The following is a 24,347-nucleotide window of genomic DNA, read 5'->3' as shown; positions in this document are numbered from 1 at the left end:
ACATGAATAAGGATTGCATCGGCATATGCGGCAAGGTAGAATTTTTGGCCAATATATTATCAGTGTAGATTGGGTTAGCCATAAATAAATGGGCGTGGTAATGGCGGAAAGTGGACAGAAGCCGCACCGGTGCGTCCAAGCAATGTTAAGCATGAAACTGCTTTTTGCACTCAGGATATATTTGTAGTTCCCGTTTTATTGGAGATGATGACAGTTATGAAAGGTATGTCTTTTACTTCAACCATGGGTACAAAATTTTCGGCCGTGTGAAGAGTAGTAGGCAGCCTTACTCGTTTAAATATTGCCATAAACTCAAAGTGCGCTGAATAATTATATGCCTACAAATGTAACGGAAAATCCAAATCAGGCGTTTTTAACGCCATGAGACGCCCAGCTCCATGGCAATATTGTTGCTTGTCCACATTTGAAAAAAAAAAATATTACACGCTGCTGTTGTGGGTGAGCGTTTTCTATGTCAACGTTTAACAATTTACCTTCGGACTGCAAAATTTACTCATTATAAATGGGCTAAAGTGCTGTTGTGAAACACTGCGCTAAATTGACATTGACGGAGACGAAGGACGACATCTTCGTCAACAAACCAGCACAGAAGCAAGCTCTCATTGGCTGAAGTGCTGGAGCGCAGTATAATATTTGTAATTTCTGGGCGTTAGTTGTCATTCGAAGTACAAACGCATGGACGAAGGCGGTACGATTCCCCTGTCAACGATTGTTTTGACGTTCCCCCACTTCGCCGAAATATAGCTGTTAACCGCATTAAGACAGCAGGCAAAAGTAGTTTGGAGCAATTTTTTTTCAGAGTAAACACTGACAGGCGTTGTCTTTTATGCCGAACAATGTCAGGAACAGACGGAAGAGTTGTACCAATCGTAAACCGTAGCAACGTTGCAACTCCGGTTGAAAAAGTTCAAGCAGCCTTGGCTCGTCTCCAGCTGTCCCCGCTTGCCATATCGATATTCTTCCCAAATCTCACAGTGTGGTAGCGGTTCGGTTGCCGTCGCACAAACATCTGAAACTAGAGATTGCATGGAAAAAAGTAGAATACATAGCTCTTTTGTTGACAGCGGCAATTTTGTAAGCGGAGTTACTTCATAAAAACAATGCTCAAAAGTCATGCTAAAAAAATCGTAGACTCAGTTTTGACAGAAAGGCAAAATTTCGAACCTACAAAGTCAGATGTTTTGCAGTTTTACGTGGTAGTGTTTAAAATTTCAAATTTCGGAATCAGTGTGCAGTTCAAAAGCAGATATCTAGCAATGAAAGCTCTTAAAAGCAATGGGCATTTTCCCGCTACAATTTCTTTGTTTGATACTTTGGAAATGGCAGTACAAGTTTTGTGCCTCACAAAGTTAAGGAAGAAATGGTTATGTTTTTTGATATACCCAGCTCAAACACATTTTGTCCGGCTGTAAAAGAAAAATAGTTGTGCAATGATTACAGTTACAAAGGCCACCGCTGTTTTAATCTTTTTTTGAAAGACTAAATCGGATATTACAAATTTTGTCGTAAATAGTAAGAATAATGTAACGGATTAGTAGTATTGCTAGCTATTGCAACAAGAAAATTTGTGTCGAGAACGACCAACCGTCGCAACAGATCTCCGTCTCTGTGGCTATAGTGGTGAACATAACTGAGTGAAGATTATGACAGCTATTGCAATCGAGGGCAGAACGTCGAGGTTTTCTGTGAGTTTGCAAGGTCAATATGCCATTTTTTACCGTCAGAATTATCCGGAAATAATAAATGGTGGTTGAACTGTTATCATGGCGATAAAATTAAATATTTATAAGAGTGCTCAGTTTCGAAGTAACAGTTGGTCAACCCCCAGTTTCAATGCTATGGTACTCCGGAAGAGAGTGAATGGAATGGCCGGCATATGGCTATGCTAGATGGAATGTGATATAAAAAATAGGAATGGTTGTGCTGTTTTAAAGCACTGATGGGGATGCGTGAAGGATAGTGGTGTTGAAGTACAATCATAATAAAAAGGTGGTAAAATGGTAGTAACGGCCATATTTACTAACTTTCTACTAATCTTACTACCCCGCGGCACGGTGCGTAGGCTCTGCCACTAGTAACTGCATGGTTAGGAGATTAACTGGATATAGGAAGTAGTATACACTAGATTAAGGTCGTGGTTATGACTAGGATTTGCGTGGCCAGTTACTAAACCGTCTAGCTCAGAAGGGTGTTATCAGTAGTACTTTAGTAATGTAGATAGTGATGCTTACTACCTGCTTCATTTAGTAACCCTGACTAGTTCTGCATTTACTAAGTCCAGTTTACTAAGTCCAGTTATTAAGTACCTAGTGTACACTGGGACAAGAAATTTTTTAGTGTTCCGTGAGTGAATGCCACTTTTTAAAGTTCTACGTGTAAGGGTTCTTTTGTGACCGTTGGTGTCAACAGAAAACTTCCGCGAACAAATAAAAGTTACTTGCACCACCAGGAATCGAACCTGAAACGAATAGAGAAACGCAGCGAGAGCCCTTTGTCTTACCGATTGAGCAGCGAGCCCACGCGAAGACTGGGCAGACAGACGATGCACTCACCGAGCACATCTGCGTGTTTACCCCCTGCCCTCTCGCTGAATGCCACTTGATAGCGTCACGCGACCTCTCCGCCACTGTGCGCTGCGCCCACGGCACGCACGTGTAGCGGCCGTGTGCGCGCCTTGCGGAGGCGCTAGGAGTTCGTAAAAATTAAAGGAAGCTCCCGCCAACGCATGACGTCTCACATTTCCTCCGCCTCTGCCGCTCATCTCGTCGCCTCCGTTGTTGTTTGCAGAAACGGCGGAGAAGTGAGATCCTCTGACAGCGGGTTTGAGCTTCCTTAAATTGTATAAAAAAATTGTCTCCACTAAGGTGCTTCACCAATAACACTCAACTAATCAGCATTCATGGATAACACATTGGTTTAATCTTATCAAAGCATATCTCCTTGAAGTAAACAAGAGTGTGGTTAAGTGCATTTCACTTGTCTCTGGTTTCATTCTTTGTAGAGCCACGTGTGTGAATTGAAGTGATGTCGCATGGGTATTGTTGTGGGTGTCGTTTATTCCAACCACCTTTCCAGGGTGGATTAGCACGCATTTTTATTACGAGTGTATGCTTTCATCTGGATTCGGCAGCATAAGCGAACTTTGTGAACTTGGAGGATGGGCGATATTGCGGGGTACGGAAGCCACTTTAAGATAACAATGCAGGGCGTCAGCGTAGCGAGTGGAACTAAGAAGGTTGGTTGATGCTTCGGCAAAGTCAACCATTGCTATCTAGGATAGGGCAGCAGCGTTCGACAGTGACGCCGTGAACTGCGAGGCCACACATTCTTTTTTAAAATTTTAATTATAGTAAAGAACAATGGGAAATCTTTCTGTCGTAGTTCGGTGCGCAGGTACGCTCAGAAGTTAAGGGAGCGCTGTAGTAGTGGCCGAATTAGTGTTCCTCAATGCGCGCCAACAGAGGAGCACGGGCGAGCATAGAGGCACCGTAAAGAAAGCTTTTACAAAACCTCGCACTTCCCCGAGGGGGAGAGTGTGTAAGTGCGAATGCACGGTTGGTGATTGCGCGATTACGGTGGATATCGTGATCTTGGAGTGGAGAGGAGGCGCCCAACACCCGCAGTCACTGAGCGGAGAGAGGAGGAGGAGAGTAGCGCCCGCCGTTAAGGCGAGGGCTACACGAGCGCCCTCACGCGTCGGAATGCGGAGCGCCCGCTACGCGAGCGAGAGATCTCCCGCCCGAAGTGGAGAGGAGGCGCCCAACACCCGCAGTCACTGAGCGGAGAGAGGAGGAGGAGAGTAGCGCGCGCTCATCTCCCCCCGTTGCTAGGGAAGACGACGAGGAAGCCGAGGAGAGCACGCACCCGCAGCTGTTGCTATGCGGACTACGGCGGCGGACGATTCAGGCTCGCTTAAGAAGTGCATTCGCACTTAAAATACACCTATGCTGTTTGCGCCCTCCACTGCTGCTATATTGTCACCTGTGCTTGTATATTCAAGGCTGGGAACAAGTCAGCGTGCGGTGACCAGGCCGGGATGAAACCCATACATGCGTGTCGTTTAACAAGTGTCTTGAGTTAGGAACTGGCACCATTTCTTTCATACAACACCTGCCAGGGCAGCATTAGAGGAAGTCTTGTTTTTGTGTCAAATATATAAAATACACCATCCCTCCTAGTTCCTTCACTTCTGGTGGTAGGTTGTAATGGAGCGGCCTGTGTATCTAGCAGACATTTTTGCCAATGTCGAAAGTTTTAATGAAGCTACTATGGCATCAATGCTTCGCAACGTGAAGTGTTATGCGAAAGAAACAATATTGAATATTGAACTACGAGACATGAATTTACCCCATTGCACCCCGTTGAGGGTACTGTAGGAACTTCTTCCTCTTCGTACATAGCAGAAGACGCTGATCATCATCATCTTTACCAGCATGGACCGAGCGGTGGCACGCGCTCGCGCTCCACGCGACCGTGTTCCATTAAAGCCCTCATTCTCATCAGACGTGCGCTCTCGGCTCTCTCTCGACGGCTTGGCAGCCGGAGGACCTCGAGGTCCATTACATGGTGCCGGAAACCCGGGATCTCGCGACAAGGCCGACCTCATCGACGCCCGGAGCCGCGCAAGCCCTTTGAACCGACGCGGCGCCGGCGACCTTGGCCCCAGAATCTCCGGCCGCCAGCTGACTGCCATGGAACGGCTATTCCGACGTCGCCAGAGCCTCCGCTCTCAGCTGGACGGCGTGATTGCCGAAGCGGAAGCAGCGCTGCGAGGGCAGCCAGGACTTTCGGCGTCCGAGGTGAGCGTTCTGCTTGAGCGAATCGAAGCGCTCCACTAGCAGATCAGGAAGCTCGACGACCGTATTTTCGACGAAACGCCAGAAGACCTGCTGGATAATGAGACGTCGGACGCTGGGAGATACGGCGATAAGGTCGTGAACACGACAGCCACCCTGCGTTTTGAGCTGCAGAGCGCCCTTGCATCCAGACTGCCCACACGACCGATGAGCTGCCCTACTCCGGCCACCAGCAAGTCTAAGCTGCCCCAGCTTGACTTAATCAAGTTTGACGGGAACCGGAAGAACTGGCAGCGTTTCTGGATGCAGTTTTCATCGGCTGTGCACAACAACAGCGAACTGAGCACTGCGGACAAATTTAACTATTTGAACACCCTTGTGACCGGAGCAGCCGCGTCAGCCATCTCTGGGCTTCAGGCCAGCGAGGAGTGCTACAAGGACGCAGTCGACATCCTGAAGAAGCGCTTCGGAGACGAAAGAATCATCGTCCAAGATCATCTCAGAAGCCTTCTGGACCCGAAACTGGTTTCGTCGTCGACCAACACACAGCAACTTCGACGTCTCTACGATCAGATACAGGTGCATGTACGAAGTCTCAAGGCCCTTGGCACCAGTCCCGCTAATTACTGCTTGATGCTACGGGAGGTTCTCTTTAGAACGCTACCGCCCGGCATGGTCTTGAAGTACCACGAACTCTTCAAGTCACCGACGTGTACTTCAACGACATTCAGCTCGACTCAAGCCGTAGTTGACCAACAGAACGAGACGGCACAACCCGAACAAGAACTCCAGCAGCTTCTCGACTTTTTCGACCATCAAGTTCGGTGTCGAGAAGCTGTGGAGCGTCAAACAGCTGTGACAACGCCGGACGTTGCCGTGACACCACAAGAGCCACCTAAACAACAGAGGTTCCGAAACTTACACACCGTATCGGCTCTGCAAAACTCGGCGAACAACCCTCAACGGTGCTTGTTCTGCCAGTCCGTGAAGCATCGTTCCGAAGTTTGCGACAGCGACGAATGGAGCCTAAAACGGAAGAAGCAGCTGCTCATCAAGGAAGGTCGATGCTTCCGGTGCCTCAAGAAATGGCACATGGCGAAAGACTGCCGAGGCCGACTGCGGTGCGACAAGTGCCCCCGAAGGCATGCCACTACCATGTGCGCGCCAGACGCCTCGAGCAGAAACGAAGTGACCTCTACGCCCGTTAGCCTAGCTTCTTGTCAAACTGGCTGCATGGTCTTGCTTCAGACTTTGACCGCGACAGTCAAAGGCTCCGCGTCATCGGGACGCTACCGGATCCTCTTTGACGGCGGAAGCCAACGCAGTTTTATTACTGCCGATGCGTCACAGAAACTTGGCTGCGAATTCCTGGAAGAGGAGACTTTAACTGTGGGTGTATTTGGAGGCCAGAAAACGAGAAAAACAATGAGAAAAGTACGTCTCCTCATCGTTTCCGAAAACACAGAAAGGCCCGTGCACATCGAGGCACTTGAAGTAGATGCTATATGCAACGAGCATATACCCGTGCCAGATGACCAAGTCATCAAGACGATGGAAGCAATGCGTTTAGTCACACGGGCACTCTGCGCACGAGGTTTCGAAGAAACCAAAATAACGATCCTGATTGGCTCGGACCACTACTGGGATCTGGTAACCGGCAACGTGAAGCCAGTGACGACGAAGCTCAAGGCAGTGGAAACGTTGCTAGGCTGGACTGTTCAAGGCCAGCTACCGTTAGGAGCTAATGTCACGCACTGTGCTAACGTTGTCGTGCTACGAGCGTCCGTGGAAGCCAACGAGGTCTCGGAAGTCCTTAACTGTTTTTGGGACTTTGAAAGCATCGGCGTCAAGTGCGAGGACGAACGGAGTTCCGAAAACGATCTGGTCATTACCAAGTTTGAGGAAACAATAAAAAAGGCGAACGAACGGTACGAGGTCGCGCTTCCGTGGAAACCAAGGGTTGACTTGGCGGATAACCTTGCTGTGGCAGCGAAGCGGCTTCAAATCCTAATGAAAAAACTAGGAAAAGACGCCAGCCTCATGGAGAGGTATGACGCTACCATTAGAACGTACCTGGAAGAAGGATCCGCTGAAAGGGTACCACTGACGGAAAACGTCCCTCGTGGGCGCTTGTATTACATGCCCCACCGAGCAGTGATGCGCGAAGACCGTGCTACGACGAAAGTGCGAATCGTGTTTGACGCATCATCCCATGAAAATGGTGCGAAGTCGCTTAACGAGAACTTGGAAGCTGGCCCGAACCTGAACCCCAACGTCGTGACCCTTCTACTGCGTTTCCGAAGGTACAAGGTAGCAATGACCGCTGACGTCGAGAAAGCATTTCTGCAGATTCTCCTACGTGAAGAAGACAGAGATGCTCTGAGATTTTTCTGGTTTAAGACATTGCCTCAAGCGGGTCGACCGTTACCAGAGCAGGAAATCTGGAGAATGACTCGCGTTCCTTTCGGCGCCACTTCAAGTCCTTTTTTGTTGACAGCTACATTGAAGCACCATTTTCGGCGATGCGAAAAGAAATATCTGTCGACAGCCCGTCTGCTTCAGGAATCCATGTACATGGATGACCTTCTCATTGGAGCTGATAACAGTGCAGAAGCCATCAAAATGCATGAGGAGATCGTTGAAATTTTTCGTGCTGCGTCCATGAATATCCGGAAGTGGGTGAGCAACGATCCGTATGTTGCTGCTTCTTTTGAAGAGAAAATAACTGCCCAGGAAAAGGTGCTTTGTCCTCCGTCAGGGACGACGAAAGTTCTAGGGATTTCATGGGACCCTGAAACGGACACGTTCTCCTTCAAGAACAACAGCCTTCCGCACTTCATACAGCAACACGAAGTGACAAAACGATTCGTTCTTCAAGCTATCGCAGGGGTGTATGACCCACTGGGTTTTCTATCGCCCTTCCTTATCAAAGCCAAGATCCTGCTGCAAGACATCTGGCGAGAAAACCTTGACTGGGAAGACCCCCTACCATATCGACTGCGAAGCATATGGCTCAAGTGGGCCGAAGAAGTAGCCCTACTGCACGATGTAGTCATCCCAAGATTTTTAGGCGCCGGAAGGGATGGCCAGAACCACACATCCAACCTTCACGTCTTTGCAGACGCAAGCGAGTCGGCTTATGGAGCCGTGGTCTACCTAACCATTCACGATGCCAGCGGCAGTGCTCGGACAGTCCTTCTCTTTGCAAAGACGAGAGTTGCACCACTGAAAACGGTTACGCTAGCACGACTTGAATTGATGTCGGCGATAATAGCGGCACGTATCTACAGCTACATTACGAAGAACTGCGAACTCGACATCGAAGAAGTTACGTTTTGGTCAGACTCGCAGATTGCCCTCTGCTGGATTAGAAAAGATCCGTCGACATGGAAAACATTCGTGCAGAACAGGGTGCAAGAGATCCGGAACCTGACGGATTACACACGTTGGCGCTTCTGTCCAGGAAGGGAAAACCCAGCCGACCTTCTGACAAGAGGCATCTCGGCTGACCTGCTAAAGCGATCGCACCTGTGGTGGCACGGTCCAGACTGGCTCACTGACCCAGATCTGTGGCCGGAAATAATTCCAGAAGGTGGACAACTAGACGCACCCGAGCAGGTGGCAACGACCGGTGCTCACGCCGTGAATACGACTATTTTGGTGCCACAGGTGATCGACACTGAACGCTTAAGCTCATTGTCCAAGTTACTCCACGTCACAGCATGGGTACTTCATTACGTGAAGAACCTGAAAGAAGAGGATAAAGTGACCGGGCCTCTGACCACCGAAGAAGTACAGCATGCGGAGCATTACCTCATTCGCGTGGAACAGCAGCTTCACTTTGATGTCGAGGCGAAGTGCATCGCAACCAAGAAACCTCTTCCGTCGCACAGTAAAATCAAGGAGTTGCGACTCTTAGTCGATGACGACGGTTTGTTGCGAGTTCGAGGAAGGGTGCTCGCCAGCGACACATACGGAGCCCAGGTCCCCGTACTCCTACCGAAGGACACGCACTTTACACATCTCATGATCCAGCACGCCCATGTGCAAGTCCTACATGGAGGAGTACGAGACACCCTGACCCAAGTTCGCGAGAGGTTCTGGATTCCACGCGCCCGACAACTAGTAAAAAAGACTATCGGACGCTGTTTCGTCTGTCAACGGCTGCAGTCCAAGCCCATAGTGCAAGAGACACCTCCGCTGCCCAAAGACAGAACAACCGAAGCTTTTCCTTTCTCCGTAAGCGGGGTTGATTTTGCTGGGCCCTTGTACATCAAAAGCAGAGCTCAAGGACGGGCATATAGTGTTCTGTTCACTTGTGCTGTCACAAGGGCTGTTCATCTAGAGCTCGTGGAAGACCTGACAACGGAAAACTTCATCTGCGCCTTGCGGAGGTTCGTGTCCCGACGGGGATTGTGTAAAACCCTCTACAGCGACAACGCACGAACTTTTGTGCGGGCTTCGAAAGAGCTTCAAAGGCTATGGAAAGCTATCAGACACCCCGATGTCCTTACATTTTTGACGACGTTTAGAATACAGTGGAAATTTACCTGCCCAAGTTCTCCTTGGTGGGGTGGTTTCTACGAGAGACTGATCCGATCTATCAAGATGTCCTTAAAGAAAATGTTGGGCAGGCGCCTAGTATGTTACACGGAATTGGAGACACTTTTAACCGAAGTGGAGGCTGTATTGAACTCTCGGCCCCTGACCTACGTATTTAACGACGTAAACGAACCGTGCCCACTATCTCCGTCAAGCTTTCTTGTGGGGAGGAGGTTTACGGCGTTGCCACCGTACGAAGCCGTGGAGAACCCCAACAAAACGGCTGACCAGCTGCGAATCCTTTGGCGGAAGAGAGAAGATGACCTAAAAGCGTTTTGGACCCGCTGGTCTAAGGAATATTTGAGTGAGCTCAAAAACTTTTCCGTCAACCAGGTCAAGGGGGTCGATTCATTGAAGGAAGGAAACGTGGTTCTCGTCAGCGAAAAGCAACGTCCAAGGCAGATGTGGACTCTTGCAAGGATTCAAGAACTTCATCGCGGGAGTGATGGCAAAGTCCGTTCCTGCTCCTTACACTTGCCTTGTGGAAAGACAGTCGACCGTCCCGTTCAACTCTTATACCCATTGGAAGCCAACTAGCGTCATCTGTCGGCGGGGGAGAATGTAGGAACTTCTTCCTCTTCGACAGAAGACGCTGATCATCATCATCTTTACCAGCACGACCGAGCGGTGGCACGCGCTCGCGCTCCACGCGACCCTGTTCCATTAAAGCCCTCATTCTCATCAGACGTGCGCTCTCGGCTCTCTCTCGACGGCTTGGCAGCCGGAGGACCTCGAGGTCCATTACAGGTATCAAGGCGGCATTTGAGAATATGTCCTATGATCACCGCCCAGGTGAACATTCATGTTTGCACCGCGCCCATTAGCTTAGCATTTAACGTTGCGGTCAAGGCTGTGTTAAGATGGTCACTTCGTTCAGTGTATTTCCATCGTAAAATTGCTGCGATGTATTTTGGAGAAATTGCGATGCCATGGTGATCCGGCGGTGCGGTAAGGGGAACGGGCTTGGCGTGGGTTTTTTGGTACCGCAACGATGCAATGGCTATTGGTTAAACGTCTTTTCAGTGGAGCGCCTGTATCCCCAATGGTGTACGTCTTACGCTTAATGCTGTGAAGTGTGTCCAAAAGGCACGGAAACGTACGTGCATTCTGTGTTGCGGTGATGTTAGACACACCAAAACAGTGTCAATACGAAGTTTAGTTGCCGAAAAGGGAGCTATAACGTTCGCGCTGCAGGCACCTACATAAGAAAATTTTAATAGCTTTTTAAGTGGTAGCTACCGTATGAGCACACACAAAATCGTTATAAGGGGAATTCTCAAAATGCAACGAGAACATCGAATACAGGGAACTATAGTGTATACATTACAATTTATTTAATCGTTTGTCGGCACGCCATGAACACCGCAACAGTCAACGCCTGCGTTCTCTTGCATGTCCAGGAGACACGGACGCGCACACGATGCGTCGTCTGCGTATATCATGACGCCACCGCTAGGAAATTTAGCAGTTCCAACGCACGGCCCAAGTGCTGTGGTCGGCATAAAACAGTGCATGCAATAACCTTGCTGGAAAAGAAAGCACGGTTGCATTATGCAGATTGATACCATGGCGGGCATCTGCCATTCCGTGGCCCGCCGAACGCATACAGCTTTGGTGGCCTTGTGATGGATAATCCATCCCCCCTCAAAAACAGCGGTATGGGCTACCTGCTGCTCTTTTGATCTTCCGAGATGACCTGCATCAACAACCCAGCTTTGCAGAGTTTTATTTGGCCCAATGGCGTACGCGTCCGTTTTCCCGTAGCCTTCCTTGGCAGGCGTCATGGCGCATGCCTAAGCTTTGTCTCCTGAGAAGAGAAGTGCGGCGTTTCTTCTCGCCTATGACAATACCCTGTGTCTATCTTCGCTTCAGCTTGATCTAAAGTTCATAAAGCTGCTATGTGGTTGGTGCATTCACTAAATAGAGCTGTCAGTAGTTGTCTACCTTTTAGGATAGCGGGTAATGTCCCGGTTCTCCTCTTTGGAGCCACGAAACTCCTAAGATGAGGCAATACGTGTTTGCTAATATATCTGACCATCCGCCATCCTCCCCAAGTTGTGTGGGCCCAGTTATACTCTGAAGCTGAAGACTGTGCAAGTTTATTCTACTGAAACATTATTTGAACTGACGAAAACGCCACGACAAAGTCAGGGCAATCTATTCTCTTGCGGTGTTCTTTCCGCTAAACTAAATGATTCGTTTGTTCACTCGCTACGATTTTCATACCCGACAAATACAATGTCCGCGGTATGCTTAATTAAATGGGCTCTTGCGGGTGTTCTCCTAAGTTTTTTGTAATTTTCTTACACTTCCGTTGGAGTTTGGTGGTTGAACCAGTTGAACTGCATTTATCTTCTCTGGGTCCGGGCGTGTAGACAAACGGAGGAGCCGCCGAGACCCCTCCCGATAATTCCTTTTCTTCGGTCAACTCATGATGATGATAGTGGGGAACGATAGAAACAGCGCTACTTCTTTTACAACATCCTCTTCCGCGCAACAATAATGGAGAGTAGTCCGTGTCCAAACAATTGTTTAGTCCGTGGAGAGATCCTTTCAAGTCCATGCGACCCAAAAGAGTCCGACATCGTTTGGCTTCTATCTCCATTGATGAAAACTATGCCTCGGGGTTGCTTGGTCCATGAACCGAACTTCTGCTGCCCCTAGATGCAGTGTTGTGGGGAGACCAGTTTAACTTGTTTTCCCGGTCTTAGTTGCACGTATTACTTGCTGTTTCCGCCCTACGTCACTTTTTTTCTGGCAGCCGGATGCACGTGGAACACATTGGACGTAACCGTGTTTTTAATGGACATTATGCGCGCCCTGGGGGCTGACTGAGCTCTGGGTCTTCGCGCGCGGTGTACTGTACGTCCTTTCTCTGAAAGCTGCCGGTGCCCACGGAAGTTCTTCCCATCTGCAACCTTTAGCTTGTGGTGCCCATACTTTCGTGGTGGGGTTTAATATAGATGTAAAACAGCTTCCTGCTCATCTGTCTTCGCGCGTTTCCTCTTGGCAGTTTTTGCTTTGCCAGGTTTGCGCACCCTTTTCTTCGGAACAATACATATTAACTCTGGAGGACAAAGTAAGTCGCGCCGTAACAAACATCTCCTTTCGTCTTCGACCAGCAAATCATTCGAAAGCATTTTGGGCTGTCTACTCTTGCAATTCCCTTCGTTATTCGCTTGAGGTGCACTAAGAATACATGGTTCCTTGGGTGTTGCTTGTGAGGCCAGGTTGTTTGCTGTCGGGCCGTTGCTGAAGGCTTTTACTTGCACTACTACAACCGGGCTAGGGATCATTGCCCCTTGATCTGACACCTCATTTTGAATGGTAACCTAGTTGAAGTCAGTCTCTTCGCGATAAGACACGAGGTGGCCGGTTCCCAGCAGCGTTACACCGTACAAACTCACATTCGGTTTAATCGTAAGTTGTCTTGTGTCATTCACTGCTGCATTAGGTTGGTTCGCGTATAAAGTATCGGTACTCTCCCTGTATTCTTCCATGTCATGTCGGTGTTTCTGTACCCCTGCGTATATTCGACCTCTGTAAGACGCAATAAGGTTTTTTCGGGCTCTCTGCGAATGGATCACTTTAAATTCAGCATTCGCCTTCGCCATACAAATTACTTCTTCGAACTTAAGCGCATCTTCGACGTCGGACTCTAATTAGTCAATGTCCACGGTGTCTTGAACTTCTCGGTTGATCATTTTCAGTGCGTCACGATTCTCATTTAAATTCAGAATAAGCGCTCTCATCTCACATCTGCGATTGGATCACTTTAAATTCAGCATTCGCCTTCGCCATACAAATTACTTATTCGAACTTAAGGGCATCTTCGACGTCGGACTCTAATTAGTCAATGTCCACGGTGTCTTGAACTTCTCGGTTGATCATTTTCAGTGCGTCACGATTCTCATTTAAATACAGAATAAGCGCTCTCAGCTCACATATTGGTGGTCTTTCGACTGGGAGGAGGTCCTCAATCTTGTCGATGATGAACGTGATCGATTGTCGGACGATGCACCGCCTTTCGAGTAGGGCCTCCATATTCCGGTCCAGCGTCTCAAATACCGTAAGGGCTGGCAACCGGCTCACAGGGCAGAAGTCGGCGTCGTCTCCGCGTCAGTATCGTCTCCGCATGGGATCATCATGCACTGTATCAGGCCTAAGGCTCGGCTTCTTGCATCTTCGTCTTCTTAGGCTGCTCCGATTATCCTCCGTTTGGCATCTTCCATCCGCGGCTTCATTCTTGCTCCCAAGAGGTGAGAGGGCGGCCGAAGAGAAGCGAAATCCGCTCACTGTGGCTCACCTCTCGAGGTCCATTGTCCCGGGTTTCGGCACCAAAGATATGTAGACAAAGAGACGAGCCGCCGAGACCCCTCCCGATGATTCATTTAACTCTATCAACTCATGGTGATGGTAGTGGGAAACGATAGAAACAGCGCTACTTCTTTTACAACAGGGCGTAATGCTTCCTTGCTAACAACATGGCCCAAGACTTTGGTTGAAGTACTGGCGAAATGGCATTTTCTCGTGTTGACCTGGAGGCCGGATTGGGTTAAATAGGTCAGTACTTCTTCGAAACGTTGAAGATGTTCAGTGAAAGTGGAAGAAAAAATAACATGGTTGTCAAGAGAACAAAGAGAGGTCTTACAATTCCAGCTTCGAAGGACAATATCAATCATGCGCTCGAAGATGTCCGGGCGTTGCACAATGCCAACGGTATCACGTTGGAGTCCTAGAGGCTGTCGGGTGTGGCGAAAGCTGTTTTTTCTTTATCAGCTTCGTTCATGGGTATCTGCCAATATCCCGACCGAGGATGAAGACTCGAAAAATTCTTTGCGCCATGTAACGCGTCGAGAGCGTTATCAATTCGGGGCATAGGGTAAACATCCTCTGAGGTTATTTTGTTAAGAGCGTGATAGTCAACAGAGAAGCGCACTTAACCGTCTTTCTTGCGGACCAAAACAACCGTCGATGACCAAGAGCTTTCTGAGGGACAAACGATGTCCCGCCGAAGCATGGCGTCAACGTTTTCTTCAATGATTTTGCGTTTAGACAAGGAAAGCAGATATGGATGGCGGCGGGTAATACACGAAGCACCAATGTCGATGCGATCGGTAGCCGCTGATGTGCGTCCAAGCTGAGAAGTATGAGAGTCAAAGAAAGCGTGGTGCGTATTAGTTAGGCCGAAGAGTTGTTCCTTCTTTTTAACGGGGAGCTCAGGTCCGATAGAGGTAGCAACGCACAAGGAAGTAGTTCTTGTCCAGACGCGCACTGAACAGGCGCAAGACAAAAAAGGGGAAATGGGCCTACTTCGTCGTTGGAAACAGACGGAACGTAATGCCTTCAGGAAGTAGAATGTACGGAGTAGTGTTCGTGGTGGCGATAAGAGCCCAGACACGTGAAAAGCGAATACAACATGGATGTATTATAACGCCTTTGCAAGCGGAGGTACCAGCGGGCCCAGAAATCACGTCCGTCGGGGTTACTGTCACTGGTAACAGATAATACCGTTTCTTGACCGGGAGAGCGAACACAATTTGCGGTTGCGACCAACCGCTGTGCTGGACGTCTGATAAACTGGCAAGGTCTGTTTCGGAAAGGTGAAAAAGGCTTTGATGGCAGGAAATCACTGGAGACGACGATTACAGAAAGTCCCACCGCAAAATATTTGATGCGCACATGGCGACAATACTGCGAACGGGATATGACAAGATCTCCACTGATGAGAAGACTTCCGTGTTCTCAACACGAACTGCTGGGCATTGAAGTGTTCCGGCACCAGCAGTTCGGAAACTGCGCACTGAACAGCGTTTGCGAGAACACGCTAACCGCACGAACGAAACCTTTACCTCCGACATCAAGGACATGCTTGATTTGTGTAAACGGGTAAACAACACCATGACCGAAGAGGGAAAAATCATGCATATCCTTAAAGTGGTAGACTACGACGTCTTCCAGACGTTGCTCGCGAAAAACCCTCGGACTGTTGCTGAAGTCATCAGCGCTTGCCAAATCTTCGATGTACTCCGCAGAGAGCGGGCTCTCACTCGTAAAACCGTGAAACATGACTGTAGGAACTTCTTCTGCTTCCTACATAACACACGACGCTGATCATCATCATCTTCACCAGCACGGACCGAGAGGTGGCACGCGCTCGCGCTGCACCCGCAGCGAGTTCCATTAAAGCCCCATTCTCATCAGACGTGCGCTCTCCGCTCTCTCTCGACGGCTTGGCAGCCGGAGGGTCTCGAGGTGCATTACATGGTGCCGGAAACCCGGGATCTCGCGACAAGGCCTACTTCATCGACGCCCGGAGCCGCGCAAGCCCCTTGAACCGACTAGGCGCCGGCGACCTTGGCCCGAGAATCCCCGGCCGCCAGCTGACCGCCATGGAACGGCTACTCCGACGTCGCCAGAGCCTCCGCTCTCACCTGGACGGTGTCATTATCGAAGCGGAAGCAGCGTTGCGCGGGCAACCTGGACTTTCGGCGTCCGAGGTGAGCGTTCTGCTTGAACGAATCGAAGCGCAGCACCAGCAGATAAGGAAGCTCGACGACCAGATTTTTGACGAGACGACAGACGACCTGCTGGATAATGAGACGTCGGACACTTGGAAATACGGCGATAAGGTCGTGAATACGACAGCGACTCCAGCCACCAGCAAGTCTAAGCTGCCTCAGGTTGACTTAATCAAGTTTTACGGGAATCAGAAGAAGTGGCAGCGTTTCTGGATGCAGTTTTCATCGGCTGTGCACAACAACAGCAAACTGAGCACTGCGGACAAATTCAACTATTTGAACACCCTCGTGACTGGAGCTGCCGCATCGGCCATCTCTGGACTCGAGCCGAACGAGGAGTGCTACAAAGACGCCATCGATATTTTAAGACAGCGCTTCAGTGACGATAGGCTCATCGTAGAAGATAACCTCAGAAGCCTTCTGGACTTGAGGCCAGTTTCGTCGTCTTCGAGCGTGCATCAACTTCGACTGCTATTCGACGAGGTTCAAGTACACGTACGAAGTTTGAAGGCACTTGCCATTAGTACGGGTAATTACTGCCTAATGCTACGGGAGATCCTCGTCAGAGTACTGCTGTGCGACATGGTTCTGAAGTTTCACGAGCTCTTCAGCCCTCCGACGCCTTCAACAACGGCATCAACCTCAACTCAAGGAATAAGAGATCGACAGAACGAGACGGCACAGCCCGAACAAGAGCTTCAACAGCTTCTCCAGTTCATCGACCATCAAGCTCAGAGCCGAAAAGCCGTGGAGCACCATACAGGAGTAAGGACTTCAGACGTCGCTGTGACCCCAGAAGAGCCATCTAGAAAGCAGCAACACTGTGACGTACAGTGTTGCTGTTGCAGCGAACAACACTCAGCGGTGCCTGTTCTGCTGTCCACAAAACATCGTTCAGACGTCTGCGACCTCGATTAACGGGACATTACCCGAAAAAAGCAGCTGCTCACCAGGGAAGGTCGATGCTTCCAATGTCTGAAGAAAGGCCACTTTTCTAAGGGCTGCCGAGGTCGACTGAACTGCCGTAAGTGTGCTCAAAAGCATGCAACCACCATGTGCACGGCAGACACACCGAGCAGCGGCAACGTGGCCTATAGTGGACCTGCGGTCTTCCTCCAAACTTTGACCGCAACAGTAGCAGGCTCCGCATCCTCGGGACGCCACCAAATTCTTTTTGACGGCAGAAGTCAACGCAGTGTTATCACTGCAGATGTGTCCAAGAGACTAGGATGCGAATTATTAAAAGAGGAGACCTTGACTGTTGGTGTCTTTGGAGGTAAAAAAGAAACGAGAACCCTACGAAAAGTACGTGTGTTCATCGCTGCCAAAAAGACATAGGACGGTACAGATTGACGCACTCGAAATTGACACACTATGCGACGAGCATATTCCCATTCCGGAGGACAAGTCGTCACGAAGATAAGAGAAATGCACTTGGAGACAAGGGCACTCAGGGCACGGCGATTCAATTAAATCAAAATATCGATCCTGATTGGTGCGGACCACTACTGGGATCTAGTAACCGGCAATGTAAAATCGCTGACCACGACGCTAAAAGCAGTGGAAACACTGCTAGGCTAGACTGTACCGGGTCCGCTGGCAGTAGGTGCAAAGCTCACGCGCTGTGCCAGTGTGCGTGGGAGCCAATGAGGTGTCGAAAGTTCCGAACCGTTCATCGAAAGTTGACGGCATAGGCGTCAAATGCAAGGACAAGCAAAGCTCGGACGCCACCGAACTGGTTATGACACGAGTTAAAAGGGCCATCGAAGCGAAAAACGCGCGACAAGAGGTTGTTTTCCCAAGGAAACCAAGTGTTGACCTAGGGGATACACGTGCTATTGCGACGATGCGGATCCATACTTCCACGAAAACACCAGGAAAAGGGGCCAAGCTTGTGAGAATGTGTGACGCAACGACTGGAGTGCACCTGAAAAAAGGAACCAAGACAGAACTGAACATCTCTCGTGATCCAGCACGCCCACACACAGGTCCTCCATGGGGGAGTACGAGAAATCCTGACCGAAGTTCGCAAAAAAATTCCCCGAATTTCCCCGAGGGGAAGAATGTGAAAGTGCGAATGCACGAGTTGAATTTGCGCGGTTCGGTAATGTTCGCGAAAGAGAGATCACACACACACACACAACTACAAAGAAAGAAAGATGCATTTATTCAGAGACACCTATTTGTGTTGTCGTTGTACTTGATTGCTAGAGCGGATCTCAGCTTTGAAATTTCGTGTCAGTACTCCTTTAAGCGGGTGCATTAGCCCTTCTCACGCCCGATTCCTGGCCAATCCCCCACGTGGGTATGTGCCATGTCAGCGGCCAGGCAGCGCGCGCCCATCTCCCCCCGTTGCCAAGGAAGACGAGGAGATTCCTGGCCAATCCCCCACGTGGGTATGCTATGCGGACATCGCCGGTGGACGCAGGTTTAGGGTCGCTTAAGAAGTGCATCGCACTTAAAATGCTGGATACCACTCGCCGACAACTAGTAAAAAAGACATGACATTTGACGATGCTTTGTCGGCGGAAGTTTTCAGTCGAGCCAGATTCAGTCAAGCAACAAATACACCCGCTCTGGAAAGATAATTCAACTGTAGCGCACCTGCGTCATCGGTCGGCGGGGGAGAGTGTTGGAACTTCCTCTTCTGCACTGTAGCAGACGACGCTGCATCACCATCTGTTTCATGTGACAACGAAGTGGTGGCACGCGCTCGCACTGCACCCGCAGCGAGTTCCATTAAAGCCATCATTCTCATCAGACGTGCGCTCTCCGCTGTCTCTCGACGGCTTGGCAGCCGGAGGACCTCGAGGTCCATTACAATGACCATTCGCTCTGGAGCTTGGCATCTGAAGATAGGGTTTCCTCTTCACCCAGATTCAGCACCTCGTTTGCGAAGAGGTGGGGCTCGTCCGCTTTCTCTCGTCAGCGACGTAGCGAAACCACCTCAGTCGGATTTAGCCCCGACCCTCAGGTGCATTATACAAAAACAAGTCGCTGACGCACTTCCACGCACTCGACCGCCCAATCCCGCGGTAGCTCCCGTGGCATACGCCAACATAACGCCGCCAACGCCGATGCAGCTACTTTGACTTTCGCCAACCCAGTACCACATAGGCCTTTCACCTATGCCGAGACCGTGGTACGACCTTTTACAGGAACCGCGCAGGGAACCTGCTTTGCGACTGGTGGCATCCATGGGAGTCATGCCACTCCGGGGGTTCAACGCGTCCGGTCCACGCGTGTCGTGCCGCATCTTGCGTCTCACTCTCTCGCATCTTGCGCCGCTCACTCTCTCGGATGCGCCGTCGTCCCACCGATGACGAGTGGGAAAACTAGACGCCGCAGTTTCGGAGGCACAAACGGCGTCAAGGACGGAATGCCTAAGTTCTCCTTCTTGGCCGGCCAATGTAACGAAACTGTGTGTTGATGGTGTTGCTACCCTGGCGCCTAGTGACACTGGAGCTGCGGTGTCTCTTATTGACGCAAAACGTTGCCGATCGCTACGAAAAGTAACCACGCCTATAGGCGTTATTACTCTCCGAACCGCTAGTGCGCAACCTGTGGAACTGCTGGCCGCATGCACTGCTCGGGTCACAATTCTAGTGGGTGTATATATTGTCGAGCTCATCTTTTTGTCAGCGGGATCTCACAACCTCATTCTGCAATCGGACTTTTTGTTCCGCAATCGCGCCATTATTCACTGTGCTCGCGCTGAAGTAGAGCTGTTTCCGGAGGTGGAAAACCCGCAGGACAAGGCCACCGCCAAGTGGCGTGTTCACAACGACACGGACATTCCTCCTGGTTCGTCTGCGCTTGTCCCGTTGTCGTGCAACATTTTTTTTTCTTCGGCCACGGTCATCTTCGCGCCATCCGGTCTTGTTTGTGCTCGCAAAACGTTGTCGCTGGCGCTCACCGTCCTTGATATCGATCGGGTTCCGGCACCATGCTTATTTCAAAGCGGACGTCGTTCGCTACCCTAGTCTTCCGCGGCGAATGCCTTGGCGTTGTAAAAGAATTGCATCCCGGTCTCGTTGTCAATGTATTCGAGGAATCAACGCCCGTCCACATCACCGCACTTAGTCTTCATTCTTCACCCAATGCGACCATTTTGCAAATCACCATTGACGATGACCTTCCTTCAGCCGAACGTGACGAACTACTTACTCCTGTACACCGCTTCACTTCATCATTCGACTGATACCACACCACTTTTGGGCCCCACGTCGACTTTGTGTCATGAGATCGACACCGCCACGGATGCCCCACTGCGACGGCGACCGTACCATGGGTTCTCTACAGAACGGCGTGTCATTGATGAACACGCAACGCACATGCTGAAACTAGGCGTCAATCGACCATCCGTGAGTTCGTGGGCTTCTCCTGTGGTTCTCTTTAAAAAAGGACGGCTGTAGTCGATTCTGTGTGGATTATCGTCGCCTGAACAAAATCACGCGCAAGGATGGTTACCCGCTGCCTCGCATAGACAACGCCCTCGACTGCCTGCAGGGAGCCGAGTTTTACTCGTTATTAGACTTGAATTCCAGCTTATGGCAAGTACCAACATGGCCGACGATGATTGTTCAAAGACGGCTTTTACAATGACCGATGGCCTTTACGAGTTCAACGTCACGCCGTTCGGGCCCTGTAATGCGCCCGTAACATTCCAACGAATGATAGACAATGTACTGCGCGGCTTGAAATGGAAAACGTGTCTCTGCTACTAAGGCGCCATATTCGTGTTTTCACATGATTTTGACAACCACCTCACACGAACAAGAACAAGTACTAACAAGTGCTAACATCGAACAAGTGCTAACATGCGTTGCCTCCGCTTGTCTGCAGTTGCAGCTGAAGAAGTGCCGCTTCACTGCTCAGAAACTCACAATTTTGGGACACGATTTATCGAAAAACAGTGTCCTCCCGGACCCGGCAAAACTTCGTGCCGTGTCGGATTTTCCGAAGGCAACCACGCTGGAGGACATAGGATGCTCCATCGGCCTCTGTTCGTACTTCCGCCATGTCTAGGTCAGCTGGTATACCCCCAGGTAACCGATAATTGCGCCACTAGCGCCCATTTGTCTCCTTGTATTTGGTAGGGCAAACTTACAAACCAAAAAACAACAAAAAAATCACTGACGCTGCTATGGCAACGCTTTCGTTGATGAGCGTGGAGGAAACGCCATGCCGCTTATCGTCTGCTATGGGCTGAACGAGCGCGACTATCTTTGTGTGCCGCAAGCGTAAACGAAAACGCTTGCATTTTGCCTTTCAGATTGTGTCGTTGCTGCACATCTTGTTTAAGACAGCTTTCAGATGCTAATTTGCTTGGACACTCAGCACGTGCATAAACAAATGTGTTGTGCACGTGCACGTGGATATCGTTCTTAGTTGAATACGCGCGAGCCCGCACGCCCTGAAGAGTGACAATTTTGTTTGGGGCAGAAAAAATAGTAGGCTGGGAATGTTGTTTATTTACTTATTTTATTAGCAAAATATCGCAAGCGAAGTTCTATACATGCCACACTAACACAGAGCTGTGTATCTCGAATAGGAAGTACAATTGTCCGCATTCTGTGTCGGTTACACAAACATATAAGAGACATCCTCGTACAATTCATCTTATACAGAAAATTGCTGCAGAGGTCACCACGTTCATCTGCTGTACACAATACAATTCTACAGAAAGGATGTTTCATAAAAACACGCGTTTGTGAATAATAAAATGATTTCGAAGTGAGATGACCAGCTCATTTCGCTACCATTAACAACCGCTTCATATTCTTATTCTCGTGAACTCGCTAGCCCAAAACACCTTTATAGCAAGCGAATTTTCTGCGTAATTTTGCCATATGTCACACCTAGTAAATGGGAGAAATACCTCCGTGCATATCAATAAGCAACACGTAAAAGCGAAAGAAATAGTGAAAGTGGTAACAAGGTACAAAAAATGTGTCATAGCACAGGTTGAAAAGCGAAGCGCACCTCGGCCGTCGCGCAGGTAACTCGAACTTCTCGTAACACGGAATGCAAGCGATCAGCTGCCACGTAAATAATTTTGGGGCTTCATTCGTGTTTTAAACAGTAAAAGGTGGTAATATCACTATACAAAACTGATCATCTGAACGCTCTAAAGCCAAACCAGTACGTCGAAGAAGCATTGAAGCACATTAGGCGAACATACTTTCGAAGATTTTCTCTGGTGGAAAGAAAATGAATAGCGACCACTCACCAAACCTGTACCGAAGCGAAATTTCCGTCTGCGTGTCCGCTGGCATCAATCCGATTTTGAGAAACTGTCGACAAGTAGCCTAACATGATTACAACATTACTGAAAAATGCGTTGTACCAAACAAAAAGAAATTCACTGTAAAACAACAGCAGAAAATTTTTCGGTTCGCCCTGAAGCTTTTTTATTCGGATAGCGCTTGCTTCTTCATAACTTTGACTGAATAAAAAGTGGGATGACTTGCCGTCCGCTGGGAAGCGGAACAATTTTGCTGTGCTATTCCTTCCCGAGTTGTCGCACCGCACAGCACCGAAGCACACGCTGTGTCCTTTTCTCGGTTTCTCTGACGTTTTAATCCTCGTTCGCACTCGCTAACACCAAAAGTTTCACCTTCAAGACATACTAAGAAACTTATACACGTGCACACCGTGAAAGCGGCAGAAGCAGACGGACAGGATAGCAGCAGTAGAGATGAGAGCGAAAGCGCCGCCTGTCGGCTCAACAAATAAAGCGACTAAATAAATAAATAGGATGTAAAAAAAGGAAACAGGCAAGAACACATTTTTATTTCTGCCCATAATGGAATCACTTCACTTTATTGCTACGTATGCTGAAAAGATAAAGCCACATATGGAAAATTTGCTGAATTTTCGCTTGGCTACCAGCGTCATGGCGGCACTTTCTTTTGCGATACCGAAACTAGACGAAGTGTCCGGACCCTGCTTCCGCCGCTTTGTACGAAACTTTGCCTCCATCATCGCGCCTCTTACACAGCTTCTCTACGGCATCATAGGATTGCATTGACCGCTGTGATGCCGTAAGCTTCCAGAACGCGTGTGGAATCTCAACAAGCAGCTCCCTAGAAATGCTTTCCTTCTACCCAAATTCCACGCACGCGACATGGAGGGTAGGGTTCATTTTCAGAGAAAAGGCATTTGCATAGGGTCGTGCTTAGCTCCCCTTCTAAGCGGCTTGTACCTAGGCTCGCTGGACAGGCCCCTAGCTTCTCGCTTAGAGCAGTCGGCCGTCGTTAAGGTGTGCAGATATGTCGACCACTTTTTTGTGCTCCTAGACTGTGGGCGTATTGCTTTCAAGTTCACCGTAACCAGTGTTCTGTCACATTTTCGACAGTGTCTCGCCCCTCTTGCTCTAACACATGAAACTCCAAGTGAGCGGTCTTCAAAATTCTTCGACCTCAGGCTCTCGTTCGGTCCCAATCACGTCTGTCGGGAGTATGATCCGCGTAGCCAGAAACCTATTCTGCCTTTTCAGTCGGCGCACTCAAAGCTGACTAAACGTGGGATCGCTAGGCATTGTTTTACCAATGCGCTGATGAAATCCTGCTCCCGCGTCGTACAAGATAGTTTCAAAAAACAGACAATACGTCTAAAGTCTGCCGGGTACCCTCCATTTCTTCTGGTATCGGTCGCCGATAAGATGCTTAAACAGCTTAGGAACAAGCCAGACGTGAACCCAGGGACAAAGAAAGAGAGAAGTTGAAGTGCGCTGTCGTGCCGTACTTACATGATATTTCGCACAATCTCAAGAAAATAGGAAAGCGCTTAAACGTTAGCGTTGTCTTCTCTCTCAACAAATTGTCGAAACTAATGAACAGAGTCAATGGAAAAGAAAAAAAAGAAAAGCATGTGCGCAACGCAGCATCGCGACCGGTTCGTGAATTTCTCAGAAGGCATAGTTTATTCTATTCTTCTACTGTGTGGCAGGCAGAACGTCGGACAATCAGGTCGTTGCTTAAACGATCGGCTTAGAGAACAAAGGAATAATGTAGATTCAACGATTAAAGGACATCTGGGCACACACTGCAGACACTGCAAAGATTGTGAGTGTAGGGCACTTTTCGATAAGACTAGGATTTAGCCCGACACGAGGACCAGTTGACACGAGCAATTATCGAGGCCTACCAGATAGTTTCGTTAAAAGACAACTGCGTTAGCACAGCTTCTTTAGCATTGACAAAGAAAGAACTGCAATTCTTATCCAATCACTAGATTTTACCGTGAAAAGTGTCTTAGTAACGGGATTATTTGAAATGTCATCCTTAATTTTTTTTACTTGGGTGCGCTCCTCCCCCTTTCCTCCTTTTTTTCATTAGCTGTGTATCTTCCCGTATAAAATCGGACATCACCGTGAAAATAAAACGAGTTGATAGTAGCGCCG

The 24,347-nt window shown here is 49.2% G+C and overlaps 1 long non-coding RNA gene across 2 annotated transcripts in view; it reads right to left on the bottom strand.

The window, feature by feature from the left end:
* Positions 1–796: 796 nt before the first annotated feature.
* LOC144164155 (uncharacterized) overlaps positions 797–24,347 on the bottom strand; it is a 62,579-nt gene continuing 39,028 nt past the window's right edge. For both annotated transcript variants that reach the window (XR_013321083.1, XR_013321082.1), the window contains exon 4: positions 797–1,036. This is a non-coding gene — a long non-coding RNA (uncharacterized LOC144164155). The remainder of the gene's footprint in view (positions 1,037–24,347) is intronic.

This window comes from Haemaphysalis longicornis, unplaced genomic scaffold (assembly GCF_048455015.1).
Source record: "Haemaphysalis longicornis isolate Haplotype H1 unplaced genomic scaffold, Haemaphysalis longicornis Haplotype H1 scaffold_13, whole genome shotgun sequence".
NCBI classification, from domain to species: Eukaryota; Metazoa; Arthropoda; class Arachnida; order Ixodida; family Ixodidae; genus Haemaphysalis; species Haemaphysalis longicornis.
The sequence above is the reverse complement of the archived record's forward strand: the minus strand, read 5'-3'. Positions and strand labels throughout refer to the sequence as shown.